General features: G+C 45.3%; 1 protein-coding gene across 2 annotated transcripts in view; it reads right to left on the bottom strand.

Moving 5' to 3' along the window:
• Iqgap2 (IQ motif containing GTPase activating protein 2) overlaps nucleotides 1–16,056 on the bottom strand; it is a 301,482-nt gene that overhangs the window by 244,223 nt on the left and 41,203 nt on the right. The window lies entirely within an intron of this gene.

The following is a 16,056-nucleotide window of genomic DNA, read 5'->3' as shown; positions in this document are numbered from 1 at the left end:
AGGGCTTCCCCCATATTCAATCCCTTCCTTCCAACTTTCCACATACCTGGCCCACTGCCCCTCTCACCAGACACTTCACCTGTCCCCCTTCAGGGCGGAGAAGGCTGTGATGACCTGCCACCCAAGGGGAAGCCAAGGTTATGGGATTGAGAAAGTTTTTGCAGCCAAAGCAGACGCTTTTGGACCCCTGAGGGTGCCCCAAAGACCTTTGCTCTACTCATTGCTCAGTGACTTCTGATAAGAGCTCTTGGCATGAACAACAGTCCTGCCATTTAAATAGTCATCACGAAGCTAATAATTCACGGCAGGCATGACTTTACTGCCTACAAAGCATTTTCCCACGTTACTTATAGGCCCTATCGCTTATTAATAAGGAAGCCAAGGTCAGTGAGGGGGAAAGGACGGCCCATGACTATTCTAGGGCCAGTAACACACTCAGGGCTGGAAGTGACATCCTTTGGGGCCGCATCATCACCAAATGAAGAGTTCCCACCAAAGCAAAGGAACCCATCATTCAAGTAACTCCAGAGTTCAGAGTTCATTTCGTCTGGAAACAATCTGGCTATCCGTGATTTCCTCTGAGGTACTTCTTCCTTCGCAGCCCTGAACCCCCTAAGGAACATGACTTCACGGAGGAGAGTTTCCTCGGGTATTAGCAATTCACCAGTGCCATTAAGATCACTGGCCGGCTGGCTCGGTTGGCTAGAGAGCAGTGCAAATGAGAACATAATGCCATTAATAAAATCAGCTGACACTGGCAAGAGATGGAAACAATCACAGTCTATGACAGTCACATGACAGAGATTACGAAGAGGCAGAAGAAGCAGAACCAGAAAGAACTGCAAGACAAGACGTGGAAATAGAAGTGTAAGAAGAGGAAGGAAACCGGAGTCAAGTGCAAAGAACGCCCACACAATCCAACATAAACTAGCCCAAGACCTACCCTTCGGTAAGGTGTGGCCACGGTTAAAGGCCTCTTCCCACTACCTGCTTCTTCACACAGATACCAAGGCCACCGTATTCTCGCTAATCCATCCATCTGTTCGCAAATATTTGAATGGCTGCTTGGTGCCAGCCTGTTCGGATACAAAGTATGACTCACAAGGTCTCTTCTGGAATTTTTATTAGGGTTACACAATTGAGATTTGGCATAATGACAAGGTGCTTGAGTTTGGAAAATATACTCAAGGGAGGGCTGGCAAGAGAAACGAAAGCCCTGGCTGGCTTCATAAAATGGTATTATCTAGGGTGTACTCCTTTAAGGAAAAGCAGATTAGAAGCATGACGGGAATAATCAATTCCAAGAGGTACACCCACCATTTAGTATTTTAAGCACACATTGCTATTCTGGGTGACTCAAATTCTCTACAAAGAATCCTAAATATCCTCAGGTATGTAATGCAGCTGGGTGTGGAACCATTGTCTATGGCTCGGGAACTGTGTGGCCTTAAAGAGAGTACCTAAATCAGCAATTCTCAACCTGTGGGTCACGACCCCTTGGCGGGGGTACGGAAAGACCCTTTCACAGGGGTTGCACATACCAGATAGTCTGCATATCAGATATTTACATTACGATTCATAACAGTAGCAAAATTAGTTATGACGTATCAATGAAACTAATTTTATAGTTGGGGCGTCACCCCAAAATGAGGAACCCTTTTAAAGGCCACAACGCTGAGAAGGTTGAGAACCACTGACCTAAATGGATATGACCCACTCTCAATGTTTAAGGACTGGTCATAGGAGGTAGCCTACACTGATACCCAGAGAAGACACTAGAAAATAGAATTCAATCTAAGATCCTGGGGGCGGGGACACGAGGATGGGCTGAAAAGACAACAGAACCAAAAGGCCAACGCTTTAAGAAAGCTGACACATTGAGTAAATGTGACCTGTGGAAAATTCTGGTTTCTTGCCAGCTTCCTGAAGCCTTTCATGGCTACTTAAACTTTAAAGGACCCCATGATCAGACTTCCCTAAACTGGATTTCCTTTTGAAAAACAGACAAGCTTGGGTTTGTGGTTGTTTGTAACCCTAACTAGAGTGGAAGGTGGTAATGAAGGTGGAAAACCAAGGTGGAAAGCCTGGAGGCTGCACCAAGTCAATGGGACGCTGGGCGTATAGCTGCCAGGCCCAGATCCTTCCTCCTCTCTATGTAGGGCCAACAAAACAGCAGAGACTCGTATGTCAGACCTTGGACTTGAAGGCAGGGGCAACAGGTCCTTCCAGTCCTCATGTTACCAAGTCTTCCGCCGAGAGAAAGTGAAGGAAGGTGAACTTTATCTAAAACCTGCCTTGTACACCATTCCTGGAATTTCCCCCCATCACACATTTCTAAGATCTTTCCAGTGCTGCAAATCAGCACCAATCCAGGGCCATTTAGTTTAGGCAAAGCTGTAAGAGACTCTAGGCCCATAGTATAATAAGAAAAACTCTGAAAATTTCAGATTTAGCATTGGAAATATTTCTGAGATGGGGTATGACTAGGCAATGATGGTAAGTGAGCTACCAGCACCAAGGCTTTACCAACAAGGGACGTAATCTCTTCTCATTCTATTGTCACTGGGGTTCAGAGGCATTAAGAAGCTCCGAGTGCCTATGTTACATCTAAACAGATAAATGGAAGAGGAAATGGTTCAGGTCTTAGGAAAATAATTGATCCTTTTCTGGAAATACGGTTACACTGTATAAGATGCACAGAGGAGATCAGGCATAATGATAGCACATGACAGCTATCCCAGCAACTAACTTGGAGCTGAGGCAGGGGGATCATGCGCTACACATTGAGCCCAAAGCCTGGGATACATAACAAGGCCCTGTCATTAAATAACTCTCTCTCTCTCTCTCTCTCTCTCTCTCTCTCTCTCTCTCTCTCTTCTTCCCCTGTGTGTGTGGCAGTCTAAAGTTTGTGTTCTTTCTTCCCCTATATTTGTATTATAGTCTGAAGGTTGTGCTCTTGCATTAGTTATTTTTATGCACACATGAAAATAAAAACACAGAAATGATTAACACTTAGTTAGGCAACTCTTCATGTTTGTTACTTCTTTGTCTCTACATTCCTCTTTAAATAGGAATACCATTCTTTGATGTCCTGTTAGAAAATAAACTGAAGAGAGGCCAGGTAGTGTGGGCTTGGCTCATTCAAGATTATAGAGAAGTCAGGTAGTATAGGCTTGGCCCATTCAAGATTATAGAGAGGTCAATGATACAGGAAGTGGGACAGCTCTGACTTCAAAGTTCAGAGCCTTTTGTTCCTCGGTAGAGCTGCTGCCTGCCAGCATGGAGCACTGGCGCCTGTCAGTCATAGTGACTGCTATCTCCCTAATCAGTAGACAGATGTATGTGACTTTATGGTTCCCTCTGAGAACGATATAAAACTAGTGCTATACTAAGAAGATCAAAGGCTAATTTCTCAGAGGTACAAAAACCTCAAACATAGGCTGACAAAGAAAAAAAAAAAAACCCTGAAGATAATATTTAGGATTGAAGCCAGACAAAAAGAAGGCAAGAACTATGACAAGACATGGCATGCCAAATTAACAAAGCAAGGTCATTCATATGACCCATATATCTGCAGAAGGTTTAACACATTTGAGATAATGTAACTTTTCAAATCTGAGGCATCCTTCTCTGTGCTATGCCCATCTCTCTCCAGAGGTGTAAATCTGCCTTACCTAGCAAAAATTGCTAAACGAAAGGGCATGTGGCTCAGCAGAAGAAGGGAAATGATTTGGGGGTTGAAAGTATCTTCAAGAGTGTTGTACTCAGTCAGGGATGAATACCAGACACTCATTTCCTCATGTATAAAACAAGATTAATGCTACCTACCTTATGAAGCTATTGTATAAGTATCACACTCACACACACACATGCACACAATACACTATATATGTATGTGCATATGAATATGAGACATAGGGTCTCACTATGTCAACCAGGCTGGTTTTGAACTCACAGTGACCCACCTGCCTCTGCCTCCCAAGGGCTGGGATTAAAATAAAGGTTCAAGACAGCACACCTGGTCTAAGAATCATAGTTTTTCAGATTTTTACTTTTGGAATGGGAAGAAGGAAAGAGCCAGAGGATGAGGAGAATGCTGTGAACTGCCGACTTCTGAACATGACAGAGTTGTCTCGCCCATGATCTCACAGCCGTACTGGGTACTTTTAAATTAATAGCTACATTATTATATAAGCAGTCATTAAGGAAACAATTTATGAATGCAAAAATGATTCACGGCTACCAACAGATTATTCTATGAACTCATTTTTCAAGAGTAATTACAATTATATTCGGTGCTCTTACTTGGTGACGTTAACATCTGTCTCCCACATAACTTGCAAACAATGTACTTGTGGTGGTTTGAACAAGAATGACCCCTATAGGTTTGAATACTTGAGCCTCAGTTAGTGGAACTTTTTGGGAAGGATTAGGAGGTGGGGCCATGCTGAGAGAGGTGTGTCTCTGAGGGAGGGCTTTGAGCCCATGATAGTCCTGATTATCTTTCTCTGCCTCCTATTTGAATTTAAAGATGTAAACTCTCAGCTCCTGCTCCAGCACCATGCTGCCTGGCTGCTGCCACACTCCCTTCCATGATCATCATGGACTCTAACCCTCTGTAACTGTGAGCCCCAAATTAAATATTTTCTTTGGAAGTTGCCTTGGTTCGTGGTGTTTAGTTACAGAAATAAAAAAGTAACTAAGACGGTATTTAGAGGTATAAATACACACCCACAAGTTTAATTCCACACATCTACACACATACTAAATATATATTTTGTGTATATTTTAAATAGAGGTATATAATCTTATATTACATGCATTGTAATTAAGCTGAAAGCCAATAAGGGAATGTCAAAATATAAGCAGAATGTTTCCAAAGAGGCAGCTCCAAGATTTTTTCATATATATTTATATATAAATACACACACTCTCACATGTCTTCTAAAAACTCTATACCATTGTCTATACCATTGGCATATAGCCTTTTAGGATGTCAATATTAGAAATAAAAACCCCTATTGTAAAACTGTTCATCTATGGAAAAATAAAGTGAGGATGAAGCCCTAGTGACAAGTATGGTCCAAAAAAGCGACTTTCCCACATCTAACTGACCCATCTGAACTTTCAGAAAAAGATTTCCGTCACTCAGAATATGCAATGAATAATTTGTCCACTCTACAGTGCAAAGAAAGGCAATGACAGAAGTTGCAGGCAGCAGAGAAGACATGATCAGAAGATGACCAACACGGAGATGTCCTTTCATGGCTCTACTAGAAGGCCTAACTGCCTGGAGAAAGGCTGGAGTTGTAAGCCCAAGACAGAAAGCAGGTTGGGAGGGACAAGGGTGGAATGAATGGAAGGGGGTGCGATCTGAAGACTCCAGAAAAGGCTGCAACAAGCCTGTGCAACAGGAAACGCTGGGAGTCTAAATTCCAGGAGAAAGAAAAACATGGTGAGCTGTGGATGGGTAGGATCTGGCATGGGGAGGGAAGGGCGAAGAAGAGTGCCTGGGTAGTTACGGGGTAAGAAAGAGGAAGCCAGCAAGTAGCAGCCAACTCATTTTGTGACTTCAGGTGGTGGAGGTAGAAACGGCACATGGCTCTGCACCAGAGTCACCCAGTGTGCCATATGCATAGAGACAAACTTGTATGATTAAGGGGAAGAAATACAGATGCATCCTACTGTTTTAAGTATATACTAAGGAACCAACTAAGCATTGAGACCTTCGTTTGGAGGAGAAGTGGAGTCTCACAGGCAGTGAGGAGACTTCTGGACGCAGAAGGGCTCTACTAGTGCAAGCATATGCTGTTTGTTAGTGAGCAAATTCGCACCTCATCTAGGGCAGTCGACTCTTAAAATACTGCCAAAAAACCCAGCCCTCAAATGCGCCATACCATGCAAATGGGAATTTGCTGACAAACAGTCATGGAGCAAAAATAGATTTCAACATGACTACACCCTCGACCAATGCACACCGGGCTGGGCTGGCTCTCAAGACCCAGGAGCCTCTCCAGGCAGCACAGATGTAGGATTTGCAGGAGACGGGGCTTTATTAGAAATCATAACACAAGGCAGCTATGACCAGGCTCCAGCAGCAGGCGCTAGCATGCCGAGCCTTTACTTCCATGGGGTCATATGTTTATAAAGTGCTACACTATGCATGAGCTCATATGACCAGTCCAGCCTTCAGACAGGTGGGCAAGCTGCCTCCACTTGCCTAAGACAAAAATGGATTGGGTATTTTGTTTTATGGTCAGGGCTAGTTGATTACAATGCTGGCTTGTGTTTTTGAACCTCTCCTGGGTTTTTGTTTACTTCTCAATGTCCTTTGTGTTTCCAGTGGTTCGCCATTGGAGCAGGGCAAGCGTTTTTATTGCTTTCGGTCATGAGCACAGGGAGCAGGAGGAGGACACAGAATGGTGTGGGAAGTTGAACTGGTAAGAATGGGTGAGGCTCACGTGCAATTTGCAGGCTCAAGAGAATGCATATAACCTTTGACTGTGTAAACTACTTGGAAAACATACAGATTACACCGAGAACACTCTCTCATGGGAAGGTACTTCGGTGACAAATCTGTAGACATTCGGGGTTAAGCTTATTCTAACAGGCCGTACACACTGTACTCAGAAAGTGGATGGTCCCATGTTTTGGAAAATGGATATTCTTGAAAGTAGAAGGCAGACGCAAAGGCTTTCAGATAGTCTGTTGCTTCCTCAAAGCACTGAGTTTTTCCAGAGTGCTGGACGCAGCACACAGAAGAATACCACCACCTTAAATACAATACTTGCTGCTCAGCCCCAGGCTCAGTCTGAAGATGTGCCCCCATCTCCCCCAGGCGCTGCTTTCTTAGCTGAAGACAGAACCACAGTGCTGTATGTAAATGCCCCCCTCACCAAGTTTCTACCGCAGCCCAGAGGAGACAGCCAAGCTTCAAGCTTCCTCTGAGTATCAGCCATGAGTCCCTCAGAGGACTTGAACACAATTTCAGAATTAAGTCATTGTTTCTACTCCAGACACTCGAGCCCTTGCCAGCATTTGTGAAGCAGAAGTATCCACAATTATGGAGCCAAGCAGGGATGGAAATTTTTTCTTATTGATGGTCTCCTAGGTGCAAAATGTTGGAAGAGAATCACAGAGACGCAGTGGTCAAACTCATTCCAAATGCCTTATAATTAAGGCTGATAGACGCAGCACAATGGATTTCTCCTGTTCCGCGGCAAAGTTCCTAACTCAAGGCTTAATAGTCTTAATAGTCGGAAAGCACTTCAGCAGGGCTCGCAAAGGAGTGGGGTGGGAAGAGTCTGGCAGGAACTGGTTTCTAATCCAGCAGGGGAAGGCACAGCCTTGCGCTGCGGAGGAAAGTTACGTGGCTCCTTTGGAAAAGACACAAAAGAACTGCAGCACAAAGACGGGGAACGCCAAGGGAACAAGAGCCTGTTCCGTGATAGGATTAATCTGAGCAGGCTTTCTCGATGAATGGAGTGTGAAGTCAGGCTCCAAGGAGGGAGGGGAAAGGAACTGGGTGGGAAATGTGCTTGGAAGGCAGGCATGGTAGTTCTTGTCTATAATCCCAGCGCTCAGGAGGCGCAGCAGAAGTTCAAAGTAAAGAGACTGTGTGTAGCCAGGGCTGTCTAGCAAGGCCTGACCAAAGGAAAAGAGAAAAGAAAGGGAAAATGGAGAAGTGGTGGCAAGAATGAGAAAACCATGCTCTGAAGGTTTAACTGGGTGTGGACTGCACACATGTAATGCCAGCCCTTGGGTGTGGGGTACACACATGTAATGCCAGCACTTGGGTGTGGGGTACACACATGTAATGCCAGCACTTGGCAGACACGAGGCAGTATGATCACACATTTAGGCCTAGCCTGTGGCACTTGGTTGAGACCTTGACTCAAAAGGAAGAGGAAGAGGGAAGAAGTGGAGAGAAAGAAAAGAAAAATAATCAAGAAGTGGGAAATGAACGGGATGGAGAGGTGGTTCAGAGGTTAAGAGCACTGACTGCTCTTCCAGTGGTCCTGAGTTCAATTCCCAGCAACCACATGGTGGCTCACCGCCATCTGTAATGAGATCTGGCGCCCTCTTCTGGCCTGGCAGCATACATGTAGGCAGAGCACTGTACACATAATAAATAAATAAGTCTAATAAATAAATAAATAAATAAATAAATAACTTCAAGATGCACTTTTGTTCCTTCATTCCCAGGCTTCGGAGCTGTTTCTCTGTTTCCAGAGCTTGTTTAACAAAAACTGCTAAGGCATTCCGTACCTTCCCAGTTCTGGCCAGGGCGGGAGCACAGAATTACTTAGGATGCCGTCTAGCTGTTTCTAACACATGGTGACACATGAGACGACATGAGGACAGTGAGAAGACCAAGAGACATCAGCTCCAAACCAAGGGGTCAAGCAGAACTTGAGTCCACTGTCCCATGTTCTTCCAACACAGATAACTCACCCCCCCCTTACTAACGCATGTCTCTGTAACAGAACCATGTGTGGTTCATGGAATGGTAATTATCACCATCACTATTAATTTAAACACATGGCTCAGCGGGTAAAGCACTTGCTGTGCAAGGGTGAGGACCTGAGTTCGAATCCCCAGCAAGGACAGCAAAGTCGGTTTGGAGGTGCGCAGTGTAATCTCAGTGCTGGGAGGCAGAGACAGGCAGATTCCAGAAGCTAGCTCTATAGCCAGTCCACCTGAAACAGGGAGCTCTAGTTCCAGGGAGAGACCCTGTCTCAAAAAAGTAGGATGGAGAGCAATAGAGGAAGAAATCAGGCCTACACATGTGCATGCACTAATGCAGGCACAAAGGCATGCAGGTGCACATGCACATGCATACACACACATGCAAAATACATACATACATACTTAAATGCTTCATTGGCCAGTATCCACAGTGCACTCTCTCACTTTTCACTGGCAACATGTTTAGAGTTGTATCCGTGGGAAGTGAGGCTGAAGGGAATGGCCCTTGATCTGGTCTTAAAATTTTGGTTCTCATTCCCTTTCCTAGCTCTTCCTCTACTGCCACCTCGATGCCTCCATCTGTGTGTAGCCTTTCCTGTGAGCTACATTCTTCTGAATCGTTCTAAACAAGCCTCTGGGTCGTGCAGGCCCACCTGAGCCGACTACCCTTCCCTCTTGCCATGAGGCCAGCAGGAGGAATTAGAGCCATTCTGTGAACGCTGAAGGACAGGGAGGAGAGCAACAAGCTAAAGAAAGGCTGTGAATCTCAGGAGAGTCTTGCTGCAGAACTGAGGGCATAAAATGGCCAGGGAGGTTCAGAGAATAGCGGACAAGGTTCTCTGGTAGTTTGAATAGGAATGGGCCCTGTAGGTTCACATATTTGAGTGTTTGGTGGTTAAGGAGTGGCACTACTTGACAAGGATTAGGAGGTGTGGCCTTGCTGGTGTGGGTGTGGCCTTGCTGGAGAAAGTGTATCACTGGGGTGGGCCTTGGGGTTTTGAATTCTCAAATCAGGCCTAGCCTTTCTCTCTCTCTCTCTCTCTCTCTCTCTCTCTCTCTCTCTCTCTCTCTCTCTGTTTCTGCTGACTGGATTTTAATGTAGAACTCTTGGCTTCTTCTCCAGCACCGTGTCTGCCTGTATACTGCCAGACTTCCTCCCATGCTGATAATGAATGAAACCTCTGAATCTGTAATTGAGCCCCAATTAAATGCTTTTCTTTATAAGAGTAGTTGTGGCCATGGAGTCTCATCATAGCAAAAGAACACTGACTAAAGCAGGTTCTGTCTCCTTGATGCTCACACAGGCACAGACAAACCCAGTGTCTGTCAAAACACACACACATACACATACACACACACACACACACACCTGCTTCAGCCTGTCCTCTCTGCACAGTTTTCCTTATGCAGGAAGTAACCAAATTTCACTCACAAAATCCTATAACACTGGTTTGTTCCTATGTTAGATATAGACCCAGACTTGAGAGAGCTTAATCATTTCTCCAAGGTCAGAGCTGACATATACTGGGCCCAGCCTATCCGTGGTTCCTGTGGGAGACTGTGGATTAAACTGCTGTCCTAAAAACAGGACCAAGTCAAGAACTGGGAAGAACTGAGATGAAGATTATCTGAGGACACAGCTCAAAGCCCAGCTGGCATGACTATCTTCTTATTGGCATCACCAATCGATGTCTCAGTATTTAGTAATAAGAGCTCCCTGCCTGCAAACCTGGACAAGCCAGCACTGCCAGTGTGCCTTGTATACCTGGGGGCTGGGTGGACCTGCACACCATTGGTGCCTGGAGGGACGGTGGGGTGGGTTTGAACAAACTTCACACCCAGCAAACCATGTTTCAACTGCTCAAGTCACACCAGGCTATATACGTGCAGGGGATTAGCAAACTCAACTAGAAGGAAGCATTCCCAGGAAGCTCTTACCCAGCCTCCTGAGCCATCTACAGGGCCGCCAGCACCTGATTAGCAATGACATGACCTCTTCACACACCAGTGCCCATGGGACCCAGAGTTCACAGAGGAAGGAAGCACACCAAGAAGAAAATGTATGAGCCAAGAAAGAACCAGAACTCTCTTAGGTCATTGGTCTTTCCCTTGTTCTTTCTCAGGGCTAGACTCCCTTCAAGCCGCGTAGTTGAGGCTTGCTCTGCCTTGAGTTTTACAAAGTGACTTAGAGTGTCAAGTCTTTCCAAGTTATAGATAAAACTGAACAAGACCATTCTTCACACACTAGTACCCAAACCAAAGGGCCCTTTCTGTTCTACCTATCTTATCATGAACTTATTACCTGAAACTTGCTTTTCTCCTTCAAAGCAGGGAGCTCTGAGTGTGGAGTGGGGGTGGGGAGCTCTCAGCCCTGGGAGAGGCTAAGCGAACCACAGAAGAAGGCTTCTTTCTGGTACACACTGTGCTGGTAAACATTGATGAACTAGCATGTGATTAGCCAGACTTGGCTTATCCAAACGTTTTACTCCTCCTCCCTCTCTTTAAAAAGATCAAGACAGCAAATCACCAGACACTGTTTCTATACACAAAATTACACATATAAAAAGGAAAGCAGGAAATAAGTATTGGCCAGGGTGTAGAAACACTGAGCCGTGTGTGTGTGTGTGTGTGTGTGTGTGTGTGTAATATAAAATGATGCAGCCTGTGGGGACAGCCTGCATACTCTTCATCAAAGTCAACATAAAATTGTCATAGGATCTAATGGTCCCATCTCTGGGTGTAGACCTCCCCCCTCTCCAGAGGGTATCTGAACACTCATGGTCACAATGGTGATATCCGGAATAGCCCAAAGAAGGAAGCATTAGAAGTCCACAAGCAAGCAGAAGAACACAGTGTACTGCATACAGGCAATGGAATAAGTCCTGAGCCACACTACTCCATGAGTAAGTCTTGAGGATATTACCCTAAGAGCAATAGGACAGTCGTAAAAGCCAACTGCTGTATGAGCAACTTAAATGAGGTACTTAGGGCAAATTCATAGAGACTTTAAGTATAAGAGATGCTTCAAAGGGTCATGGGAGGGGGACAGAGGGATCAGCGGTGCTAGTACTGTGTCAACTTAATGAGCCTTAAACATGGCAAAACTGGTACCACAGTCTCCAGATGTCTCAATGGTATTTCCTATGTCAAACACCAATGTCTCTATAATGCCAACTCATTTGATCTTCTCAGCTGCGAGGGAGGGTGTAGTAGTACCATTGACTATCTTCTATCATCTCACTTGGAGCCTCACAGCCGACACTCAGCTCCAACACCATGTCCTGAAATGCTGAGCAGCTCTTCACGATAGAGACCACCATGCCTGGGGAATGACCAACTATGTCACGTAGAATCAGAATGAGAGAGCCCACTACTCCCACACCAACCAGAAGACACCAGTCCCTCAACTCTCAGGACAATGAATTCAGTTGCTTTCAGTAATTTCACAGGACCATGGCCACAAATTAGAAAGAAAAGAACTCTGGTCTAATTCTCTTTTTAAAACAAATGACTGTCACGTGACACCGGGAAGGCATGCTTGCTTTCTTATGCTTCATTTAGTAACATTGTCACATATGCTGAAAAAGTTCACAGGAGAAAGAGCCCAGGAGGCCACAAGGATGAAGGTGCTACATTTGATAGGGGCCACACTGAATGGGTGAGCTGTGCTCTCTGGGTCTTACGTCACTGTCGGACAAATAGAAGAACATTCTGTCTTCTTTTCCCAACTTCTGATAACTTAATATGAGTTTCTCATGCACAGAAACACTTGTAGAATGTAAAATGCTGTTCTTACAATTCCAGCACCAGGAACATAGGGACCAGAAAGACAGTTCAATTGCTAAGGTGCTTGCCCCAGGACCAAGGTCAGAAGCTGGGCACTACAGTGTGCACTTGGAATCCCACTGTTCAGAGCAGAGACAGGCAGATCCCTAGGGTTTGATGACTAGCCTGTCTAATCAACCAGTGAGCTCCAAGTTCAGAGAGTGATGTCATCTCAAAAAACAACAAAAATCAAAGCCACACACACACTAAATAAATAAACGTAAATTAGTTGGTTGACAAAAGAGTTCAAGGATGATTACAGGTAGGCTCTCAAGCATTGCTCCTGGAGGTCCATTCAGTCCTCATCCACTGTCGCTGAGCTCTCTAGAAGGCAGTGAGGACGCAGACACAGAACACACAGTATTTCACTTCTGCTCCAATTAAATACCTTTCTCTCACTGTCAGCATTCTGTGACTCTCTCCCCCACACTGCACTGGAACAAGACTACAGCCAGCCACACACAACAGTGTCATTGGCAATGTCTGCCCCTCTAGATCGGGGCTGCAAGCTCTCTGCCTTCTACAGTATATTTCATTTTATCATATTATTCAATAAGAACATTCTATTATGTAACGTCAGTACAATTACCCAAATCAGGAAATTTAATATTGAGACAACAATATGATCTATACTCGAGGGCTAATCCTTTCTGAGAAATGTCCTATCCACCTTTCCCTTCTTCCTCTCTTTTTTTATTTGCTTGTTTGTTTTTAAGGTGCTGGCAATGAACCCAGAGTTCAAGCATGCTAGGCAAGTCCTCCCTCTCTGAGCTATATCCTGGCCCCTGTGTGGCTTTCTTTCTGTCCTTTGTCTTTGGCTGTCGTATGTCTCCAGCTAGAAGGCTGTCAGTTTTTGTCTTTTATCCATCTTTTGTTTTTTGAAGATTTCCAGCCAGTGGTTTTTTTTTTTTAAATCACAGAACATCTGTTCATTTCAATCTACCAATGATCTCCTTCTAAGTAAGTAAGCATCTTTTATACTTAAACACACATGCAAAAAAATAAAAAGGTTCTGTTTGGTTCACATATATCACGTGATTTGGGATTGTCACCCTATGGGTGAGCCTAACTTGAATCACTTGGTTCCAGGGATGTGAGCTATGTTTCTCCTCTCCTGCAGGGAGACACTTGAAGACTGTATGAACATGCCTTTACTCCCAGATATTACATCCATTAATGTGAGCATATACTGATTTTCTAATGTCAACAATCCTTCCACTATTGTAGGAAGGGTGATGTCCCCTTCTCCCTGGCTTACTCCTCAGTCTAGACCTCATGGGATTCTCTATTCAGTCTACCTCACGTCTCTAATTATGAAGAATGAATATGCTGGGCAGTGAGGATGCACGCCTTTAATCCCAGCACTTGGGAGGCAGAGGCAGGCAGATCTCTGTGAGTTCAAGACCACCTGATCTACATAAAGCAAGTTCCAGGACATCTAGGGCTGCTACACAGAAAAACCTTGTTTTGAAAATCAAACAAACAAAAACACACAAAAACAAAAAAGGTGAATACACCAAAATGGCTTTAAAGTAGAAGGATTATCAAGAAAGGATTAAGATTAAAGATAAATAGCTCATAAGTCTAGAGTCTAACTGGGTAGGTGATGAGCTTCCATTATAAACCATGTCTGTCTGCCATGTCCCATGAAGCCGCCATTCCCGGGTTCTCTAGGCTCTGTGTTCATGCTCTGATACCCAGTTACCCATCTTTCCAATAACCCTGCTAAGATGACTGAAAACAGGTCATACATCTGAGGACATGCCCGGGGCTTCAGTGGCAGGCAGCTCGAGACCAGGGTGTGGATTCTACAGTCTGTACCCTTTCCCTACCAGCTCTGTCCTCCCACTAATATACCGTGGGGCAAAGTTGAGCTTTACAGTTTGTAAATCTATCATGACCTTTGCTTCCATCCATCTCGTAGGCCAGATCACTGCTATATCAAAATGAGGCTCCATAATGAGGGCATGATCTAAAGGCCTGCAAATCATTATTGTGTGTGTGCCCTCACTATAACTCAGGGTACTTTCATCATTGTGGGACAACGGGCACTCCCACGGCTAAGCCCCTCCCAGGAGTCATTTTTCAACCAAGATATGGGTTGTACATGTTTTCATCCTTACCTCTTCAGAGTAAAGCAGGATGAATTTGGCTATTACTCTTGGTACCATTTGTTTGATTTCTAGTTAAGGAAGAAGAAAAAAGGAGGGGGGGGGCTATGCTGAGTAGTGCCTCAGGTAGGCAAGGTGAGGTTTGTTTTTTTTTTTTTAATCCCGGGGTGGGGGGTAGCATAAGGGCCAGGTGTGTTCTCACATCTGCTCTGTGGCTCCAAGACTGGAGTATGTGCGTGGCTCACCTGGTGTAACCTAGGGTGTGATATGTGCCTTCCCCTCCCTATGATATGCACAGCTTCCTTACACACTATAACTACTGCACAGCAGGACAAGTCAACCCGTAGGTCTACAGTGGGACAGAGACTATAAATGTTACAACCCAAGTTTTATTACTGTGATAGAATTTCCACTCCAGGATATGAACTGGGAGTTTAAAAAGTCTTTTGGTAAATGATATTATATACTTGCTTTTTAATGTAAAAGCTAGCAATAAGGGACTTATAACCCAAACACCAGACAGACACCACACACACACACACACACACACACACACACAAAATCCACTATTAAGAAACAGAGTAGGCATATTGCCAATAAAGGTCATTTGGCCCAGTCCATTTGTACAGCCCCTCCCCCTTCTCCATGGGCTTTAAATGACTGTTAATGCCTCCCCTAGAGGTGGGAACTATCTCACCCACAGGGATTCTTCGGGCTTTGGGTCGCCACTCTTTTTCCCCCCTCTTCTGCCTATTTCTTTCTCCCAATGGGTAGGGTTTCATTTGCTGCCTCCCGCCTGGCTTGAGGCACCATCTCCTGTGTCTCACAAATCCCGCCCACTGCCCCTGTTGCAGCTACCTGGGAAAGCTCATCCTCACGCCTACCTTCTTACATTGATAGCACAAAGGGGTCTCCAGGTCTCAAGCAAGGCAACATTTCTTTGCTCTCCTTTACATGTCTGATGGACGAGATGACTGCCTGGACTGTCAGTCCCCAAGCTAATGGGGGGACAGGGAAGCGACAACCTAAGGCAGAGGGACACTACTAGGAAAAGTACCTAGCAGAGGGCACCTAGCTGTTCCCGACTGAACCAAAAGGAGAATCCAGTCCAAACCCATGCCTAAGGCTCACAGGATCCTGACGGCTGGCTCTCTTGGGACTTGTCTTCACCAACCAACCCTCTCGATGTCCCTCCAGGCACTTAATCACCTCCTCTTCTGACCCCTTTCTTCATATTCCATCTTCAAACACATCTTCAAACACATCTTCAAACACATCTTCAAAAGTATGTAGTTAAAGGGCTGAGGAGGAGACTCAGCCAGTGAAGTACTTGGGCAAGCATGAGTGTCTGAGTTGATCCCAGGACCGTGCAGAAAGCTGGGGGGACATGCCTGTATTCCCAGCAGGGGGAGATGAGACGATGTGTTCTCTCTCTCCCTCCGCCCCTCCCTTTCTCCCTTTCTCTCTCTTCCCCCTCCCTCTCTCCCTTTCTCTCTCTCTTTTCCTCCCTCCCTCTCTCTCTTTCCCTCTGCTCCCCCCACTCTCTCCCTTTCTCTCTCTCTTTTCCTCCCTTCCTCGGTTCCCCCCTTTCTCTCTCTCTCTTCCCACCCCCTCCCTTTCTCTCTCTCTCTCCTTTCCTCCCTCCCTCTTT

The sequence above is a fragment of the Alexandromys fortis genome, unplaced genomic scaffold (genome assembly GCF_014885135.2).
Source record: "Alexandromys fortis isolate MF-2015 unplaced genomic scaffold, M_Fortis_MF-2015_v1.1 scaffold_79, whole genome shotgun sequence".
NCBI classification, from domain to species: domain Eukaryota; kingdom Metazoa; phylum Chordata; class Mammalia; order Rodentia; family Cricetidae; genus Alexandromys; species Alexandromys fortis.
Note: the sequence above shows the minus strand (reverse complement) of the source record. Positions and strands in the feature narration are given on the sequence as shown.